General features: G+C 42.8%; 2 long non-coding RNA genes across 2 annotated transcripts; both read right to left on the bottom strand.

Moving 5' to 3' along the window:
- Nucleotides 1–11,903: 11,903 nt before the first annotated feature.
- On the bottom strand, nt 11,904–12,446 carry LOC132890178 (uncharacterized). The gene is made up of 3 exons (XR_009655166.1): nt 12,343–12,446; nt 12,038–12,197; nt 11,904–11,950 (listed from the first exon to the last, which is right to left on the bottom strand). It is a non-coding gene; the product is annotated as an uncharacterized LOC132890178 (long non-coding RNA).
- A 76-nt stretch (nt 12,447–12,522) lies between these two features.
- On the bottom strand, nt 12,523–12,849 carry LOC132890177 (uncharacterized). Its single transcript, XR_009655165.1, has 3 exons — nt 12,795–12,849; nt 12,649–12,702; nt 12,523–12,563 (listed from the first exon to the last, which is right to left on the bottom strand). It is a non-coding gene; the product is annotated as an uncharacterized LOC132890177 (long non-coding RNA).
- Nucleotides 12,850–22,326: the final 9,477 nt, after the last annotated feature.

Here is a 22,326-nt window from a genome sequence, read left to right as displayed (position 1 = left end):
ACTTCATGTTAAAACTATAATGAATTTCCTGGTTACACAGTTATACTTTGTGACTATATAGGACACAGTTATAGAAGTATATTATTTATAATCACGCTATATGTCATCACCCAAATGAGAATGGGTTCCCTTTTGAGTCTGGTTCCTCTCGAGGTTTCTTTTTCATGTCATCTGAGGAAGTTTTTCCTTGCCACCGTCACCATAGGCTTGCTGATTGGGGATAGATTAGGGATAAAATTAGCCTATGTTTAAAGCTGCTTTGTGACATTGTCTGTTGTTAAAAGCGCTATACAAATAAACTTGACTATTATCATTATTAGTGTGCTTGCAAAAGCACTTAAGTTTTATTTTTATTCTTCCATTTCACCCGTTTTTTGGATCCACTCCTCCTACTAGGGCTTTCGAGATAGAGACACCGGTCCAACGCTGAAACGTAGGGCCCGATCTGAAATGGCGTGCTTGTTTTCAGCTTTTGGATCGTCACACCTGTTCTCTCGTTCTTGTTATTTTTCTGTCATTTTTCCCCATAGAGAATGAATAGAGTTCACGAATCGAATCATCCTGCTCAGACACGCTTCATCGCAGACGCACCAAACCTCGTGTGATATCTCAGGCCAACTCCCCAGGCACATATATGCATTCGGTTCTGACCTGCACTCATTTTTTCCTTTCTTTTCATGCCCCACTTTTTCATCCATTCACTTCCATTTATTTTTGGCCCCATTGAAAATGAATGGCGTTTCGGGAAAAAAAGCTTTCACTCTCTGTCAAATTTTTTAACTGAGTGACCAAACTTCAAGAGACTTCATATGATGCCTCAAGGCAAGCCCCCACACATATCCATCCCCTCATCTGAGACCTGCACTCATCTTTTTCTTGGTTTTCACACATCCTTTTTTCCCTCCATAGGCTTCCATTGATTTTTGGCCCCATTCAAATGAATGGAGTTTTGAACCCCGTAGCCAGCGAGGGCCTTTCTGTGCGGAGTTTACATGTTCTCCCCGTGTCCGCGTGGGTTTCCTCCGGCTGCTCCGGTTTCCCCCACAGTCCAAAGACATGCAGGTTAGGTTAACTGGTGACTCTAAATTGACCGTAGGTGTGAATGTGAGTGTGAATGGTTGTCTGTGTCTATGTGTCAGCCCTGTGATGACCTGGCGACTTGTCCAGCCAGGGTGTACCTCGCCTTTCTCCTGTAGTCAGCTAGGATAGGCTCCAGCTTGCCTGCGACCCTGTAGAACAGGATAAAGCGGCTAGAGATAATGAGATGAGATGAGGAACATCAACGAAACTGACTTCATGTTAAAACTTAACGTTCTTGTCTGTTGTTGCCCAAATGAGGATGGGTTCCCTTTTGAGTCTGGTTCCTCTCGAGGTTTCTTCCTCATATCGTCTGAGGGAGTTTTTCCTTGCCACCGTCGCCACAGGCTCGCTCATTGGGGATAGATTAGGGACAAAACTAGCTCATGATTAAAGTTATTCAAATGATGTAAAGCTGCTTTGCGACAATGTTTATTGTTAAAAGCGCTATAGAAATAAACTTGACTACTTCACCTGGACTGAGATGATTTGAACATGTGACTCGGCTACAAACGAGTCTGAGAATCGTTTGTGAATGATTCATATGATTCATCCTTCTCATGTTCATTACACTCGCCGAACAGCAGATGGCGCTGATGGTTAATTCAAGGCTCGTCACTGATGAAAGAAGACGACACTTATGGTTGTATTACATATAGCTCAGCTTGTAAAACATCCCTTCTGAAGCTGGAAAGAATACAATTAAAGGCCATTAAAATAGCTTTGGGTGCTATTAAAACAACTCCTGCATGTGCTCTTCTGGTGGAGTCAGAGGAAACCCCACTTAATTTAAGGTTTAACAAGCTTTCTTTAATGTATTGGGTCAGACTGCAGGGCAGTATTAACAATCCAGCCATATCAGTACTTAAAGATTGCTGGGAATATTACAAGAAGCGTAATGGGTTTGGGTGGAATATTGACAATACTGCAAACCAGTATGGTTTGAAGGAATGAACATACAGCCCTGCATTAGCTTTAAGTGGTGTCTCTCCATGGATTCTGCCTACCCCTGAGGTTAATATAGAACTGCTAGAGGTAAAGAAAGATTATCCAAATCAAAAGAGTTTTGCATTATTTTGCAAACAATACTTGACTTCTTCATTCTATGGATATCTCCAAATTTATACTGATGGATCAAAAGATGTATTAAGTGGTAAATGTAGCATTGGAATTTCTCATCCTCATCATTCTCATTATCTCTAGCCGCTTTATCCTTCTACAGGGTCGCAGGCAAGCTGGAGCCTATCCCAGCTGACTACGGGTGAAAGGCGGGGTACACCCTGGACAAGTCGCCAGGTCATCACAGTGCTGACACACAGACACAGACAACCGTTCACACTCACATTCACACCTACGGTCAATTTAGAGTCACCAGTTAACCTAACCTGCATGTCTTTGGACTGTGGGGGAAACCGGAGCACCCGGAGGAAACCCATGCGGACACGGGGAGAACATGCAAACTCCGCACAGAAAGGCCCTCACCGGCCCCGGGGCTCGAACCCAGGACCTTCTTGCTGTGAGGCGACAGCGCTAACCACTACACCACCGTGCCGCCCGCATTGGAATTTATATTCCAGAATTCAAAAAAACATATGGCTATAGACTGAATAATTTCCTATCAGTTTACTCAATTGAAATGGCTGGAATTCTTTCTGCATTAAGATGGATTGAAGAAATCAAACCACTCAAGTCAGTTATATGTACAGATTCAATGTCACTTTTACAAAGGTTTTATCAGGTAACTCAACAAGGGAAGAGGGCCCCATACACGTTCAAAAAAGTCGTCAAAATTTTGTATCAAAATTTTGATATCAAAATTTTGATGCAAAATTTTGATGTAAAATGTCCACACATGATTCAATGTTTTTTCTATCAAAAATTCAGTATTGTCAAAAACTTTGACATGGACGCAGCAGTGGCCGTAGCACTTGTGTTCGCTTTGGACAATGAACCGCCTCGGCTTCGACGGAAATGGTCGAAAGACTGGTTGTTGAAATGGCGAACGTACGGTCACGTCAACCTCCTCAGAGAACTTCGTCTCAAAGAACCAGAGGACTTCCGTAATTTCCTTAGGATGGATGCCCCATCCTTCGATGAATTATTGGACCTTGTCAAGCCATTGATATTGAAAGAAGACACTATGATGCATTCATCTATACCACCAAGTGAACGCTTGTCCATCACACTGAGGTACCTGGCATCTGGAAATTCTTTTGAAGACTTGAAATTCCTGACTGCAACGTCTCTGCAAGCAATTGGAAAGATAGTTATTGAAACTTGCGAGGCCATCATCTTTTGTCTGAAGCGTCAACAAACAATAAAGCCCCCCACATGCATCAATAATTTGACGACTCTTCAAAAAATATCAAAGTGATTTGATATGTCAAAATTTGGGTTCAAAATTTTGACATCAAATTTTTGACATCAAAACACCCTACACACGATCAAACTTTGTATCAAAATTTTGATATCAAAATTTTGATACAAAATTGATGACTTTTTTGAACGTGTATGGGGCCCTTTAGTAATTGAAGTTAAACATCCCTTAGCTCACATAAGGAATATGGGACTTACTATTGAGTTTTGTTGGATACCAGCCCATATAGGAATTAAAGGCAATGAAATAGCAGACCACATAGCCAAAGAATCCACTGATAAAGAACAGATAGACATTCATATTCCACTGGGAAAAGGAGAAGCTAAAGCCTTAATTAAAACAGAGATTATGAAAAGATGGCAAAAAGAATGGGAAACAGAACCCAAAGGTAGACAATACTTTAATATGCAGAGTCAGGTATGGGGGAAAAGAATAACATCAATGGGATTTAACAGAAATGAGGAGGTAGTATATACAAGATTAAGACTGGGACACAGGTCTTAATGCAACATTACAGATATTAGGTAAAAGTGATGGTCTTTGTCAAGGATGTAGAGTTAAGGAAGATGTTGAGCATGTTTTATTCCATTGTAGTAAATACAGTTCTCAAAGACAGAAATGGTTGGAGCTTGAAGCAGGTTCAGACATTCACAACATACTAAAGGAAGAAGGAATACAGCGAAATAGAATTAAATCACTAATCATTTATCTTAATGATACAGGTCTAATGAAAAGAATATAATTTTTTTTTTTTTTGTAGCCTAGTAATCTGACATAGAATCTGTCCAGTCCCTTCACACACTCCTGTACAGTAGGTGGCGGTATACACAGATTGTGACAATCTGCCATTAAAAAGAAGAAGAAGAAGAAGACACACGTAACCTTTAACCTTTCTCAATGAGTGTTGGGAGTATGGTTGAGCCCAGATTTGTAGCTTTGGATGGGATGGTAACAAATTAGCAAATCGATTGGGAATAGATGATATCATTTGTAGCAAGACTGTGCCCCTGGTAACAACTCCACCTTGGTTGTTTTGCTCCACTATGGTGATCATGGAAACCAAAGAGATAGCTAGATCTGGAGGAGTGTATCAGAACGTAGAGCAATATTTAGGAAGTAGGTACTATAATACAACACAGGTTTATACAGATGCATCTAAAGATTCAGAGGGTAAAACAGGTATTTCAGTTTATATCCCTGATTACAAAATCTCTATGAAAAAGAGAACATCAGATCATCTGTCCATATTTTCAGCTGAAATGACAGCCATTATTATTGCATTACAGTGGATAGAAGAAGAAAAGAAAGAAAACACAACTTTATTCATCACACACTTGTGAAATTTCCTTTCTGCATTTAACCCATCTGCAGCAATGAACACACATGTATCCAGAGCAGTGGGCAGCCATGCTAACAGCGCCCGGGGAGCAGTTGGCTCACTCAAGGGCACCTCAGCCCAAGACCGTCCCATATTAACCTAACCGCATGTCTGAACTGTGGGGGAAACTGGAGCACCCGGAGGAAACTCACACAGACACAAAGAGAACATGCAAACTCCACACAGAAAGGCCCACGCCAGCCGCTGGGTTCGAACCTAGAACCTTTGCTGTGAGGCGACCATGCTAACCACTACACCACCGTGCTGCCCATCTAGGCCCCCCTAAAGCAGTTATTTGTTCTGATTCTATGTCAGCGTTTCTCAACCTTTTTTCAGTCATGGCACCCTTCAGAAGTATGCAAATTCTCAAGGCACCCCCATATAAAATACACGCAGTCACGCTGACCATACGCTGACCCCAGCAGTGACGTTGTGACATGGGAAAGGGGGCTGTGAGACAAATTTTGATGATGTATGAGGCGGTGATGATCTGCATTCATGTAACTATCGTTTTTTGGAATTTTAATTCATTTTATTTCTTTCAATGTTAGAATATATAATTTTTTGACGGCACCCCTAACGAAGCCGCGGCACCCCAGTTGAGAAAGGCTGTTCTAGGTCATCTCTCACATCCATTCAAAGTGGAGAATCATCATGCCGACAGGACTTATTGAATGAAATTAATAATATCTTATTTGCAATCGGTCAACGGGGAATATCAATCCAGTTTGTATGGGTTCCAGCCCATAAAGGAGTTGGTGGTAATGAGGAAGCAGACAAGCTGGCAAAAGAGGCAACCAAAGAAAAGGAGGTTCAGTTAAATATTCTACTCAGTAGATCAGAAGTTAAGGTACTCATTAAACATATAGTTAACATAATATGGCAAGATGAATGGGATAAGGAGAAGAAAGGTAGACACTTGTATAATATACAAAAAGATATTTCAAGTCGCAAACCTAGTTACCCAAACAGACAGGAGGAGGTTTGGTTTACAAGACTGAGAATAGGCCATACTGGATTAAATCTCATCTCATCTCATCTCATTATCTCTAGCCGCTTTATCCTTCTACAGGGTCGCAGGCAAGCTGGAGCCTATCCCAGCTGACTACGGGCGAAAGGCGGGGTACACCCTGGACAAGTCGCCAGGTCATCACAGGGCTGACACATAGACACAGACAACCATTCACACTCACTTTCACACCTACGGTCAATTTAGAGTCACCAGTTAACCTAACCTGCATGTCTTTGGACTGTGGGGGAAACCGGAGCACCCGGAGGAAACCCACGCGGACACGGGGAGAACATGCAAACTCCACACAGAAAGGCCCTCGCCAGCCCCGGGGCTCGAACCCGGACCTTCTTGCTGTGAGGCGACAGCGCTAACCACTACACCACCGTGCCGCCCACTGGATTAAATAACAGCTTTTATTTTTTTCGCGGTCCAAATCCTGCGCTCTGATTGGCTGGCGAGCAGGTCCGTATCCTATAGTATGGACCCCAGTTACGGACCCCGGTTACGGACCTCTGGCGACTCGCTCGTTCACAACAACAACAAACATAGTAGCAATTTTTGTCAACATTTATCTTTTTTATAAGATTTATTTATAAGATTATCAAAAATCTTGTAAATTTTTGCCAGCATTTCTCAGGAGAACAGCATTAATTTTACAGCATGGATAGCGATAATGACAGTGTTCACAGCGAAAGTGAGTTTAACTACCCTGAGGAAGAAAAAATAAAAGAAAACATTTCAGGAGAAAGCTAAAAACCTCTAACTGTTGCTAACGCTGAGCAAAAACATGGCTGAATCCTGAATGACTCAGTTTTGTATAAATAGGGGACTACATAGGCGGCAAAATGTAGTTTTTTTTCCTGCCATGGAAGTGCACTTGTATACCGAGGAGGAAGCAATTTGCATTACGGCCATGAATGAGGATTCAAAATAGCATTAATTTTACAGCATGGATAGCGATAATGACAGTGTTCATGGCGAAAGTGAGTTTTACTACCCTGAGGAAGAAGAAATAAAAGAAAACATTTCAGGAGAAAGCTAAAAACCTCTAACTTGCTAATGCCGAGCAAAAACATGGCTGAATCCTCAATGACTCAGTTTTGTATAAATAGGGGAGTACGTAGGCAGAAAAATGTAGTTTTTTTTTCCTGCCATGGAAGAGCACTTGTATACCGAGGAGGAAGCAATTTGCATTACAGCTGTGAATGAGGATTCAAAATGGCGGCTCGGCTCGGTTTTCTCTTTCGGGCGCTCTCGTTTTCTGTTAGAATTTGGTAAAGAAAAAAATAAATATATTATTTACCAGCTTAAGGTCGGTCCGTATGGTGAAATACTGTAACCTCGGCCTTGAATACTGACCTTGGCCCAGAGGGCCTCGCTCAGTACTTTCAAGACCTCGGTCACGGTACTTCACGATACGAACCTCCCAGCTGGTAAATAACATATATATATACACACTACCATTCAAAAGTTTGGGGTCACTTTGAAATGTCCTTATTTTTGAAAGAAAAACACTGTTCTTTTCAATGAAGGTCACTTTAAACTCATCAGAAATCCACTCTATACATTGCTAATGTGGTAAATGACTATTCTAGCTGCAAATGTCTGGTTTTTGGTGCAATATCTCCATAGGTGTATAGAGGCCCATTTCCAGCAACTCTCACTCCAGTGTTCTAATGGTACAATGTGTTTGCTCATTGCCTCAGAAGGCTAATGGATGATTAGAAAACCCTTGTACAATCATGTTAGCACAGCTGAAAACAGTTGAGCTCTTTAGAGAAGCTATAAAACTGACCTTCCTTTGAGCAGATTGAGTTTCTGGAACATCACATTTGTGGGGTCGATTAAATGCTCAAAATGGCCAGAAAAATGTCTTGACTATATTTTCTATTCATTTTACAACTTATGGTGGTAAATAAAAGTGTGACTTTTCATAGAAAACACAAAATTGTCTGGGTGACCCCAAACTTTTGAACGGTAGTGTACGTTATAAACAAACATCCATCTGGAAAATGTGAACTTTGTGGAGTGAGAGGATGTAGATCATGTTCTTTTAAGGTGCTTAAAATTCTCCAGACAAAGAGAAAAACTGAAGAGGGAAGTGAACGCAGTTAAGAAAGCCTTTTCTTTAGACACCTTATTAGGTGAGCCTAGATTAGGAAACATCACTCATGCTATGATAACATTTATCAAAGAAACAAAATTAGCAAATAGGATTTAGTTTGTTGTTTTGTGTTTTTCAAATGAGGAATAAAGGTGAGCAGGAGCAAAACAGAATACATGTGCGTCAATGAGAATGGGGATGAGAGTGTAGTGAAGATGCAAGGAGTAGACGTAAAGAAAGTTGATGAATTCAAGTACCTGGGGTCAACTGTGCAGGAAAATGGGGGCTGCGATAGTGAGGTGAGAAAGAGAGAAAGGTAAGATGTATAAAACAGTAGTGAGACCAGCTGTGATGTATGGAGTGGAGACCGTGCCCTTAACGAAGAGACAGGAGGCAAAGTTGGAGGTGGCAGAGTTGAGGATGTTAAGATTTGCGATGGGAGGTTGGACAGGATAAGGAACGAGCACATCAGAGGGACAGCACATGTGGAGAGTTTGGGAATTAAGCTAAGAGAGATGAAACTGAGATGGTACGGGCACATCCTGAGAAGAGATACAGAGCATGTGGGAAGGAGAAGGTTGAGGATGGAGCTGCCAGGCAAACGAAAACGAGGAAGGCCAAAGAGGACATGAAAGTGGCAGGTGTGGTAGAGAAGGATGCGGAAGACAGGGAGCAATGGAGACGAAAGATCCGCTGTGGTGACCCCTAATCAGGAGCAGCCAAAAGAAGAAGTTTTGTGTTTTTCTTTTATTTAATTTTCTTTGAAATGACATCCATTTGATTGCACCTCAGTCCAGTAGATGGCGGTAATACGCTTTGTTTGTAAACTGCCATAAAACCTGACGGAAGAAGAAGAACCTTTAACCGAGTTACGATAACTCTTGTATGGATACCAGCATAGACGCCGCATTGAGCTGGTGGCCCGTTGCTGGGATACGTCAGAGTGTCCGCCATATTGGATGTGGCAAATCTTCCCCATAAACCAATGCAAGTAAATGGACTGAACTTCATAAAGCCCCTTTCTACAATAATATTTAACTCGATGCCTTTTATTCACCCATTAAGACACACACGTATATATTTGGGAAACAAACAGGCATCAAAACAACACATAACTTTTATAACGGGGCTCCCTCATGCCTGTGTTACCTTCTGGCTCTCTCCTTTTAGTTATGCTGTCATAGTTAGTTGCCGGAGTCCCTGCTTGTACTCGGTGCAATATGTATACTGTTCCTACTTATTCAGGTGACATTGGGCATACCTAACCACCTGTGTTTTCTTTCCCTCCCCCCCACCCCAAATCTGTCCCTCTGAGTTACATGGAGTCAACAGGAAATCTTTTGGTGGAGACGGTGGAGACCTCGACTGGCTATCGTAGCCTGCAGGGAATCGGCCGTCAGACATTCTGTCGCATGTCCCAGACCCGGTGAAATGTAACTGAATTGTCTTGGCCAGCCCTAAGGGTCCCATCTGCATCTCATCATTGCTGAGGAGTGTGCTCCCATCACCCAATCAAGCATCCAGCCAGAGCAGGTCATGATATATTTTACCATATTAACATGCCATTGTGTGTTATGCCTGATGTAAAGACTCTCGTCTCTGCGAGCCTACCACACAGATTTAATACTTGTCATTTTTAGGGCATACCTAACAACGTGTTTTCTTTCTCTCTCTCCCCCCCCCCCCCCCCCCCCCCCATCTGTCCCTCTGAGTTACATGTTGATCCTGGGATTGAGATGCTGGCCTCTTCTGCCCCTCGGACCTGCTTGATCCATCCTGGTGCCCTGTGTCTGGTCGGAGTTTTATCACACCGCTCCTGTGAAGGACGGCCCCATGAGGACAGTTGAGGGTTATACCTGTTAAAACTGTTAATATTATAGTCAGGCTGTCTGTTGTTGCCCAAATGAGGATGGGTTCCCTTTTGAGTCTGGTTCCTCTCGAGGTTTCTTCCTCATGTCGTCTGAGGGAGTTTTTCCTTGCCACCGTCGCCACAGGCTTGCTCATTGGGGATAGATTAGGGATAAAATTAGCTCATGTTTTAAGTCGTTCAAATTCTGTAAAGCTGCTTTGCGACAATGTTTATTGTTAAAAGCGCTATACAAATAAACTTGATTTGATTTGATTTTGATTTTAATGTGATGGTTATAAATAGTGTGCGAAATACCCTGTACACTGCAAACTAGCGACAGATACGTGATAGATAGCTCAGGTAAGCTAATCAGTCAGCATACCATAGGAAGCTACCAAAACCTGAGGCCAAAATAACCAACCTACAAGACTGAATATGATAAATGATGGAAATAGTGGAAAAAATGGAAATAGTGAATGAAAATAAAAATGTACTGTTTTATTTATTGAGTCACCACACAGACCTACTCTCGTTGAATAAAGTGAGCTGAATGACCACCAAACTGAGTTCGGCCAGGTTCTAACGTCATACCAAAACAAAATACATCACTGATTCCTTCACATTCAGAAAGGTTAAAAACATTCATCATACGTTCAAAAACGTTCATCATTCTCGTAGTCGGCGTGACGTCACGAACACATGACAACAGGTGCCATATTTGACTAGGTGAAAACATGTTTTACCCAACTTTGTTAGTGTTCAGTGTTTTAGTAAGATTTTGTTAGTTTTAGCTTAATATACTCGTAGAATGTCCTACCAGTATCAAGATAGTTTAGCTGCTGAGGATCTAGCTCGTTATAAATTGAAAATCAGTGTTGCTGGACTGGAGTTATGTCCGTACAAGCAAGGGTGGGGCAGGTGTCAAAACAATGGTGACTTATGGGTTTTTGCAGACAGATTTGTATTATGAAGCGTCAGCAAGTTTTCAGAATGTTTATTGTGGCAAATTCACCTATTACTGCTCATTTGTCAGCAATTAACTCATACAATAACAGAGCTGTTACTATCACTAAAAACTCATGTCTATTATAAATTCTTTTCTTCACTTACCATTGATGAAATGACGACCGCATACATATGTATAGTTAGATTTGGGTTCCCATAACTTTCCATAGTTAACAGATCCACCCTACTAACAATTTTTGGTTCCCAGAATGCTCCTGGAACACGAGCCTTTGGTTCCAGTTTGGTTCCGGCTACGTTCCCTGAAAGTCATTTTTGGTTCTGTTTAGGTTGTCACTTGGTTGGCAGGAAAGTTTAATTTTGGTTCCCAGAACGTTACTCATGTGGTTCCCATTTGGTTCCCTCACCGTTCTCACACAGTCCCTTTATCCTTGTTCATGTCATGTTTGTTCCCTCAACGTTTCCATATCATTCCCATAACCTTGTTGGTTACATGTTTGGTTCCGTAGACGTGCTCCTGATGTTCCCCCAACCTTGTTTATTATGTGTTCGTTCCCACAAGGTTCCCCTACAACATTCTAGTAACCTCGTTGGTTACATGTTTGGTTCCCTCAGTGTTCCCCCAATGTTCTTTCCCTCACCATAATGTTGTCATATTTCTGTAGTATGTAATTCATTGTAAAAGTTTTGGTTGCATGACAAATATTTACTTCAGAACATATAAGCAGTGATGAATGACCAGGAAAATGTTGCAGGACTAGAAAGTTTAATAGAAAAAATATCAAGAATACAACATTGGTAAGGACATCAGCAACACAGTGCAACATTATTATACATTATAAAACATCTGACAACTATAGACAATTCTGAAAACTATTTCTTAATAAAATACAATAAAGGCAAAAAATAAGAAAACAAATTTTAGAAATGCCAAAAACGGGTGCGTGTGCATAGAAGTTGGTGTACGTCTTCAAATCTTGAGGACCAGCTGACCTAAAAAAAATAAGAAACAAAACGTTTAACACCAACTTAGTGCCAATGTTTCATTTAATTATTGTGAATATTCAGCGATTGATAAAAGAAAGACTTAAGTTTAATTTACCGTCTGTGTGGTGCAAACTTCAGTGCATGCCCAATGCACATCTCAATATTAGCTACCTTCTTGCCAGGGAAGTTCTGCATGCAGGCCTCTACAAATAGAAGTAAAAAAAAGTTACATATTTAAATCTCAGTCAAACTTGGCATAACACTGATTTGAAAAATATATGAACACTTACCCGTTATAATTTTGCAAAGGGTTAAGTTCTGGAAAGGCTTTTTTGCTCTCCTCCCCCTCAGGCTGTACTGCGCCAGGACATTGTTGGTAGCCACCTGGCGTAGAATGCGACGAATGGCTGCCCCCGGATTCGCCCCTCCCAGGCTTTCAAGGAAACGTTTCTACAAACAAACAAACAAAAACAAGAAAAACATAAGTATACAATGAAAACGAATGTGGAGAGCTTATGTGGTCTACTTTCATTAGCCAAATCAATACATTACCAATGACAATTTATTTCATATATAATTATGTCCAATTAATTACCATTTGGTTCCTTCTTTCTGGTTGAGCCAGACTCCTGTCTAGCTCCTCCAGCTCCTCCACTGTGCTGCATAGGCCCAACAGCACATCTTCCTGCAGAGGAGGCTGAGGCAGGTTCGAGACCACGGCAGCCTCCAACGACTCTGACTTCCTCTCCATAGCCTCCATCCTCCTCTCCATAGCCTCCATTCTCCTAGTCATTCGCCCCATGTGCTCTTCCATGGCTAGGTACATTTGTGATAGAATTCATTTTAGTTTTTGAACATAATATACTTGTCATATGTGAAAATGTGTGTATATAGTACTTACTTCTTTTTGTGTCATCCGTCGTCCTCAATAGGAGCCTCTTTTGTTCCTCCAGGACTACAGGTAGAATTGAGATGAAATTCATTTTAGTTTTATACCCAATACACTTTTCCTGTGTGAACATCAACAAGTGTGTATGAAGTACTTACGCCTTATTACGGCAGCCATGCCTGAAGCCCCCTCCTCTTCGCCATGAGTCATTCCTGAAGTTTTTGAAAAGAAAATTGTTAGTGTTTGCTTTCTTGGTTAGGAACTTGTAATCAGATAGTAAATATAAAATTCAAAGCAAATGTACCCTCAACTGGGTCAGATGATGTTTGTTCCTCAATCTACGACTCTTCCAATGTCCGATGGCTGGGTGCTGGACTGACATGGGTTGAGGGACTGGCGGTTACACAGCTGTGAGGCGTTGACACATCTGAATAGAAAGATGATACAAATGTCATTTCTTTTATGGTGGGCTTCTTATGAATGTAATTTCAAAACATAAACCCATGCTAATACATCAACCAACTGAAAAAAAAGCTTACATGATGGTGGTGGAGGCATCTGTCGAACTGAAAAGAAAAAGAAGAACCAATTAGATCAGTCACATAACATGCACAGGGTTATTCTGCAAAGATGTTAGCACCAAGCTACGTAAGATGACTTGACCAACTTACCCACGGGGCTTTCACATGGACCCACAGTCCTGGCCTGCTTCCTTGGCTGTGGAGGGGACTCATCTGGAAAGAAAGACCATAATTTGTACCGACAGGGAAACAAAATATTGAATTGTGTACACAATTCAGTCTGTACTGAAGAGGCCTTACCCTCACTGGAGGAATATGTCCGGGGACGCCTGCGCACCCTTTTTTGGTTATTGGTCATGCCATCATCTGTCTCTGGGCATGAATTGTCCATGTATTGCAGACATTTCTTGTCTGCCAGGTCGTAGTTATCTGTGTAAGGAGATGATTTTTGAGCAAGTAGAAGAACAAAGCTGTATTTCCATGCATAGAAAAAATTATGAATCTTTTCAATATAGTGCATAGCAAAGATAGCTCACCTGTTTTGTACCATACTTTTCTAATAGGATGTTTCGCCCAGCTGCTGTTGGGCGCAGCAAGGTTCATCACCCGCTTCCGGACATTCATGTTTGTCCATAAGCACTGTATTGTCGCTTTTCCACTACAAACGCGGCTGAGTTGGGCTGAGCCGTGCCGTGCTGAGTCGAGCTGGGTGGGGCTGTTGGAGTTGCATTTTGACTACAACCGCGCTGAACCGTGCTGGCTGGAAGTGGGTGGACACATTGGGTGGAGTTAGCGAAAGTGGGTGGACGTCACGTGATGTCGTTAGGCGGCGCAAACAGTGACATCAGTGACCTTTTAAGCGGTAGTCTCACAACCCGGATAGTAAACAATAAACATGGAGGACATGGAGTCGTTAGTGTTGCTGGTCTTGGTGCTGTGGCTTGTTGTCACCGACAACGCCAACAGATACTGGCAAGAGCGTATAGATGAGGCGAGGCGCATAAGGCTTCAGAAATTCTCGTAATTCTCCTTCTTCCGGGTTTGCGGTGTTTACAGATCTCAGCGTGCTCGCGGGGCGTGTGTGGGCATGTGAGGACACTCCTCCTCACCAATCAGTGCACAGGGGAGTGTCTGCTCACGCCCCCAGCCTCACTCAGCTCGGTTTGGCTCGCTTCAGCCCCACTCCAAAACCGTGCGAGTTTTGGGGGCTGAGTAGGGCTGAAGCGAGCTGAGTTGTGCTGTTCTTGATAGTCGAAACGCGAGCCGTGTCGGGCTGAAGCGAGCTGAAAAAGGGTAGTGGAAAAGGGCCATAAGCCCCCCTGTGTTTGGTTAAAAACAAAAGAAAATCAGATGTGAAATCAGTGTGGTGGAAAAAACCTCTAAAATCAGGGATGAGAATTTTCCGCCGATCGGCGGATTTCCGACTTTTTCAGACCAAAATGATCGTTTTTGAGATCGATGTAAATCCGTTGAGAAATTTTCGGGGGGGGGGGATGATTAACGATCTGTGGTCACCTTATAACGCAGACATCCCAAGTCTCCCAGAACTTCCGGGAGTCTCCTGCATATTGATAGAAGCGAGCAAGAGCGTGCGCGCGCAACATTAAGGTCTGCATCACGCATCTTAGAATGTGCGCGCGCGAGGGAGACTGTGTCTGCCTGTTCATGTAGCGCATGCCAGACAAAGAGCATCCTGATTGGGTTACTCAGCAAAATAAGCCAATCAGCTTTCAGTGTGGGCGGGCTTTTATCCCTTTTCTCGAGGACTGACCGGCATAGCAGAGAGAGAGCGCGCGCCCCAAAAAACGAAAGTACAAAACCCACTTCAGCTCAGATTACACAAAAGAATCTCCCTGTCTAATAAGGGTAGAAAATAATGACAGTTTCTTGCGATTTACTGTTTGCAGCAGTGGTTTCAGCATTGCCCATGGTGGCTTAAATGATTGTAAAGGACATGTTGAGGTGAGGCGGCACGGTGGTGTAGTGGTTAGCGCTGTCGCCTCACAGCAAGAAGGTCCAGGTTCGAGCCCCGTGGCCGGCGAGGGCCTTTCTGTGTAGAGTTTGCATGTTCTCCCCGTGTCCGCGTGGGTTTCCTCCGGGTGCTCCGGTTTCCCCCACAGTCCAAAGACATGCAGGTTAGGTTAACTGGTGACTCTAAATTGACCGTAGGTGTGAATGTGGGTGTGAATGGTTGTCTGTGTCTATGTGTCAGCCCTGTGATGACCTGGCGACTTGTCCAGGGTGTACCCCGCCTTTCGCCCGTAGTCAGCTGGGATAGGCTCCAGCTTGCCTGCGACCCTGTAGAACAGGATAAAGCGGCTAGAGATAATGAGATGAGATGTTGAGGTGAGGAGTGTCATTTCATGTGCATTATAGGTCTACAACAGGCTGTCATGAAAAGACCAAACTTATTGAAGATTTCCGTAAAGTAACAATGTATGAATATACATCATATATATCAAATACACGTCATATATAAGTGTGTATCTTTTTATAAATGAGGTTAGCTTGTCTAATGTAGCATGTTGGGGAGAATCATAGTATCATATCTATATTTCTGATAAAATGTTAGGTATGATACCGTGTATAACTCTCCTACTTATTGCTCATTTCATGGGGGGGAGTTGCTGGCGTGTGCCGCGCGGGAGCGTCTGCCCACATTTTTTTAGGCCGAGATGAACTTATAGTTTTTGATTTAAAATTTTTTTTCCAATTTGTAATGCCCATTGTACATGCCTGTTCTTTAACTCAAAATCACCATCTCGATCTTCAGATTGACCGTATGGTATATGTATTACATTACACAACATCCTATCCAGATAAAACCTAGTTAGTACACACAACAGTTGAAACGGAAGTGATGAGTGATGTTGAATGTTGCCTGCTTAATATGCAAGAGCACCATGATAACATCAGAAGAATGCTTCAGAGAATTATATGACAGAACTTTTTTTCTGGTTTGCACTTCATTGTAAAGGATTAGAGTATTCAAAGACATGAATAGCAAAAATGCAGAAATATAATACTGTAGAGCTCGTTTATATTAAAAGGTGCATTGATTTTTTGAAATCATCAAATATGAATTGATTAAAAACAAGTCTCTTGTACCATATTAATCATTTTCACCTGGTAGTCCACCAAGAAGGGGAATTTATTTCCAAATACATTGCAACTTTTTGCTGATAAAATTAATAGTTTTGGGGTAAAAATAAATAAATAAAAAATAGCCAAAAATCATTAGCCCCTGGAACCCCTGGGCCCCGCCCCCTTGGGCTATGGGCCCCGCCCCCCTGGGCCATGGGCCCCGCCCTGGTTTTTTCAGACTTTTTAAATATTTTTCATTCTCATCCCTGTAAAATGAAAAAAGAAAAAACTATAAACCGCTTACTTCAGCAGTCGTCTCCAGCCATGTGGATGGCACCACTGCCATTGCGTTATCTATAAACTCAACCACAGTGAAACTCATCTGTTAATAAAAAAAGGCAACATTAGCATAGAAAAAGAGCACTATATATTTTACAAATTGAATTGTCAAAGACAGTGTTAGGTGTTTATGTACGGTAATGCAGTTTTTATTCAATTCTATATACAGTACACAGCATCAAAAACATTCACAATCAATCAAGTCAAGGTAAAAAAAAAAATCAAGTCAAAAGTCAAGTTAAAAAAAATCTAAAAATCATGCAGGACTGTCAAGAAAACATTTGTTTGTGTCTGTGGCTCCTCAATCATCACAGCCTGTGTTGTGAGTTCACGTTCTGGCACCAGCTTCATTAAACAGTCTCTCTTTTTCACTCTGAAACACCCGATGATTCTTGAATCATGAGGATTTGTGAACAGAGGATCCACCTTATCAAACACCTTGCACAACAAATCAAATCAAGTTTATTTGTATAGCGCTTTTAACAATAAACATTGTCGCAAAGCAGCTTTACAGAATTTGAACGACTTAAAACATGAGCTAATTTTATCCCTAATCTATCCCCAATGAGCAAGCCTGTGGTGAAGACACCTTGTCATTCCTCTCCTCAATGGCCTCACAGCATTTGTCACCTGCTAAGATGTACGCATTGTTGGGTCTTCCGATTTTCTTTTTTTGTGCCGGAGCTGTGCTGCTTGGACCCTGTTCCATCTCCGAGAGCCTTTTGGCCACTTGAATAAGTGGTCTTCTTCCAGATCTGACCAGATGTTTCAGCTGCCCCAAGTAGTTCTCAAACCGGAAGGCGCTGCATGCATCCAGACATCCAAAGTTTTCCGCTTCATCTGTTAAATGGAGCATGGCATGGACATTGTACACCATGAAGTGGCGGCCATACAGGTCTGCTGTCTCTGCCACAAAATACTCCATTAGTCCTCTGCTGTAGTCTGCGTGTTTGCGTGCCAGGTTTGGAGAAACCAAAATATTCAGTGCTATGCTGAAAGCCATGAAATGCCTGTACAGTGCATTGTGGAGAATGTCCTTGAGCACTAGTTTTCCTGTGTACAGTGCAAACTGACGCAGCTCTGTAGCCTTCCAGCGGTCCACTTCTTCCAAGCTCTGAGGCTTCCTGGTAAAGCAACTTGGCATAGATTGCTTCAATCCACAGAGTCTTCTGCTGACCTCTTGGATCTGTCCAGCAGACAGTCTTACCTGCCTGCTTCCCCTCACCCATTCCACCAGCAGCTTCTTCATAATGCCCAAACAAGCTTGATGCATGTAGTCAATGGGAAACATTTTGATCATATCAATGGGAAGTTCCAGAAATGGGGAAACAGCATGGCCCTCATCCTTCTTGGCAGACATTTCTGTTCTGAACATCTCGTTGGTTCGCATGGTGTTACAAACATCTGGGTATGTTACATGTCTGTCCACCCATAGTCCTGTCTGTGTACATTTGTCGCAGCCATTGTATCCAGTACACAGTTTGGTCGCTTTGACCATTGCCTTGGCTGGTGCATCGCATACAATACAACGCAACACAACAGTCTTCCCTTGAATTCCATTTTCCAGCAGATCCTGCATTTCTGCAACCACAGCATTAAGAAACTCCAAATCTGTAGGTTTGGATGGTCCAGATGTTAAGGTTACAGGGAAAATACGGGTTGGAGACAGGTGGATTGCACACAAAACAGGCCATAGAGTGTTCTTGCTACTTTTGAACAGTGGAAGGCCATCAATGTTGAGCGACAACTCCAGCGTGTTTAGTTCTTTCAGAACCTCCTCTGGGTAGTGTTTGAGTTGTTCTTTGATAGTTCTCCTCAATCCAAAGTGGACACACTCCATCCCTGATAGTGTTGTTGACCTGATATCTGTTGGGGTTGCTAACAAGGTTCTGGCTGTTGAGGGTAGCTCTGGGTGACCATTGGCTTTTAATCCCACAAGAAGTTCATCAAGTGCAGAGTGTGGGATGTGGCGTTTCAAGGCCCACTGTTGTAACAAGTTCCTAACTGAGCGCTGTGGGTCGTTTTCCTTGTTGTAGGCGTCATTGGTAGGTGTGTCCCACATTTCTGTGTCCAACGCAGATCCATCACTGCTGCTGTCCTGCTCCGAGCTGCTGACCGAACTTGTTGGCTCTGCCATGAACTCAGGCTGTTCTTCAATCTCCGCTGGTTGTATCTCTGGCATGTGTTGAGGACCATGATGTTGTTGCTCTGCTTCTTGCAGAGCCTGTCCTGTCCTTGCTGCATCTCGCGCAGCCTGCTCTTCCCTGCTTGCTGCATCTCGCGCAGCCTGCTCTTCCCTGCTTGCTGCATCTCGCGCAGCCTGCTCTTCCCTGCTTGCTGCATCTCGCGCAGACTCCTCTGCCCTGTTTGCTGCATTTCCTGCATCCAGCTGGGCACGCACCAGTGCTCGCACATTCAACACCTCTCGCCGCGCCCTCTTCCATTCCTTTGTGTAGGTCTGTCTGGCTAACCTCTTTGAACTCATTGGCTGCAATGCAATACGATGCAATACAATGCAAACAATGTGTACCTGTTGCAATGAAAAGCGGGGAAAATTTAAATACAACATTACAACAACAACATAAATTTAAGCACAGTGTTTCAGTTTACAACCATACTTGCACTTGACAAAAATACACACAGGATTAAAACTGGGGATGAGGTAAGAATATGTGTGACAAACATGACAGTAGCATTGCATTCAATCGAGCAGGAAAGCAAAGCAAATGTGTAACAAAAGAATGGTCTGTTGCAGAATATTATATATTACTTGTTGGCAACTTGTGTCTGCGGCTGGGACTACAATGGATGCATTAAGTCAAAGACTTAACTATAATCAATGGAATTAGCTTTTATAGTAGCTATTATAGTATTATTACTATAATATTAAAGTCTTAACTATAATCAATAGAATTAGCTACACCAGAAAAGGCAGCACAGAGAACATTCTAAAAATAGCCCATTATTTTTCAACTTCATGTAGTTTGACTCAACTTGACTAAGCGTAGCGCACCACATCCAGTGAAGCTCCAGCCTGAGACAGAGTGTATATAAACTATCCTTTATACAACCACAATAAAATGAATCTTACCTTTTCAAGAGTGAATCCCAGTCGTGTAGTCAAGTAGAATCCAAAGCTTTGTTGTCAAAGTAGAAGCCGTTGAAGCAAAAGGTGCTCTCTGCGTCCGAAGGTAGCAGCAATTGATTCTGTTCATTGCGATCAGCCCAATTATCCATGTCTTCACAGCCACACCCCCACCACGTCAGGCAACCTGGTGGCCAATCAGCAGTCTATGTTCATTTCAAACTGAGGAGGGCGGTCGTTGCGATACAAACGTTTAGATAGTAAAATGTTAACAAATGACTTCCATAGAACCCTCTCATGATATAAAACTACCACATTCTAAAAATACATTTCTATTTTCTACCCACATAGCCTACCGCATAAAGTTTGCAACAACAACCATTTATTCTAGTAAATATAGAGGCAGATATCCCTTATGCGAAAACAATACATTTTTTTCTTGCGGCAGGACGGCAGTGTTTCCTATCCACGAAATTGCCCTCTGCATTAAAGTACAGAGCTGTTGCAGTATGCCGTTTATTTTTAACCAAACTATAGCATTTACTGCACTAACACTGTAGTAATTCTGTTCTGCACTACAGCATTACTCTAGTAATAACAATTCACTGTAGTGCAGAGTATGATTCTTTCCATAAAGGATGCATCAGTTCTCACTTCACACCTGTTTACAGCCCTCAACCATTTTTCTCTCCTTTTACCCGATAATGGTATCATATGAAACTTTAAACCTTCATTTTTTATTGAATTGGCTGTACAGCCTGCTACACAACACCCTTTAGGCATGCTAATAGCATAAAAAAAACCTCTCAAATTTGAACTAAATTGCTACAATACACAAACAGGCTTCTCCCTCCCTTTCGCCTAAGCCAATATGGCGGCTGGGTTGTCACGGAAGTCACATGACCAGTGACCCGGATGTCCGACTTCGAGAATAGTGTGGCACTGTATTATCTAATTCTCACTGCTTATAACTATACACCTACCCGGTGGAGGTGAGCTGGGAAACTGAAGACTGAAGGAACAGCTCCCTCTCTGATCCTGACTGTCTGACCTGTTCTGTCAAAATCCTCCGTTCTGAAGTGTTCACTGCAGAGCATGGATGACGGAGTAGCAGAAAACCCTTCCCGTCACACAGCTGTCTCCCACTGCTTTTTCATGTCTTTATTTTTGGGAAACCTACATAGCATGTGAAAAGTTAGCTAAGCAACTAACAACAATCAGCGTAGTTACGAAGGAAATACTTCGTTGTTTGGAGACAGGTTTCACCGAGCGGCTATTATGCGCGAGACTTCATATTAGCCACAAAGTCAGAAAAATCTGTTTGTAAAATTACGTTATAATGACCAAATACAATGAAAAGTATTTTTCCAGTCTCACCTGTGAAAGGTAATCCCATGTGATCTCGTTTGGACGGTAAAGGATGGCGGCAAGGATGACGTATGATTCTACGCAGAAGGCGGTGTCTGTGTTTATATGTCTATGGGTACCAGCTCATACAGGAGTTGTAGGGAATGAGATGGCAGATAAATGCGCTAAACAAGCAGCTGGAAATCTCAGCACAGATATTGAAGTCGCTTACAGCAAGGCAGAAAGTAAAAGTATGGTTAAAAACATAGTTAAGGGAAAATGGCCAGACTGGGAGACAGCTTTATAATATCCAGAACAAAGTGGGAAAGAGTAGAAACACCAACAGAAGTAAGGAAGAGGAGGATGCTTTTTCGAGAATGAGGTTTGGACACACAAGATTAAATAGTTCTTTGGTGATGATAAAAAAAAGCATGCAGATGGAAACTGTGATCTCTGTGGCAGTCCAGAGTCTACATCACACACACACATCACATTATCTCTAGCCGCTTGATCCTTCTACAGGGTCGCAGGCAAGCTGGAGCCTATCCCAGCTGACTACGGGCGAAAGGCGGGGTACACCCTGGACAAGTTGCCAGGTCATCACAGGGCTGACACATAGAGACAGACAACCATTCACACTCACATTCACACCTACGGTCAATTTAGAGTCACCAGTTAACCTAACCTGCATGTCTTTGGACTGTGGGGGAAACCGGAGCACCCGGAGGAAACCCACGCGGACACGGGGAGAACATGCAAACTCTGCACAGAAAGGCCCTCGCCGGCCACGGGGCTCGAACCCAGGACCTTCTTGCTGTGAGGCGACAGCGTTAACCACTACACCACCGTGCCGCCCCCCCAGAGTCTACAGAGTATGTTATTTTGCAATGTCCTAAATATCAGGAAGCCGAAAACAAAGATTAATTTTACAGTTGCAAGGGAAACAATTAGTGTTAAACTTGGAGGACATTCTGCAAAGGAGTTCAGGTGAAATCTGCTTCAAATATGTATTTAGCTTCTTAAGGAACACAGGTCTAATTAAGGGGCGGCTCGGTGGTGTAGTGGTGAGCGCTGTCGCCTCACAGCAAGAAGGTCCGGGTTCGAGCCCCGTGGCCGGTGAGGGCCTTTCTGTGCGGAGTTTGCATGTTCTCCCTGTGTCCGCGTGGGTTTCCTCCGGGTGCTCCGGTTTCCCCCACAGTCCAAAGACATGCAGGTTAGGTTAACTGGTGACTCTAAATTGACCGTAGGTGTGAATGTGAGTGTGAATGGTTGTCTGTGTCTATGTGTCAGCCCTGTGATGACCTGGCGACTTGT

This window comes from Neoarius graeffei, chromosome 8 (genome assembly GCF_027579695.1).
Source record: "Neoarius graeffei isolate fNeoGra1 chromosome 8, fNeoGra1.pri, whole genome shotgun sequence".
Taxonomy (NCBI): domain Eukaryota; kingdom Metazoa; phylum Chordata; class Actinopteri; order Siluriformes; family Ariidae; genus Neoarius; species Neoarius graeffei.
This window is presented reverse-complemented; position numbering and strand designations above follow the sequence as displayed.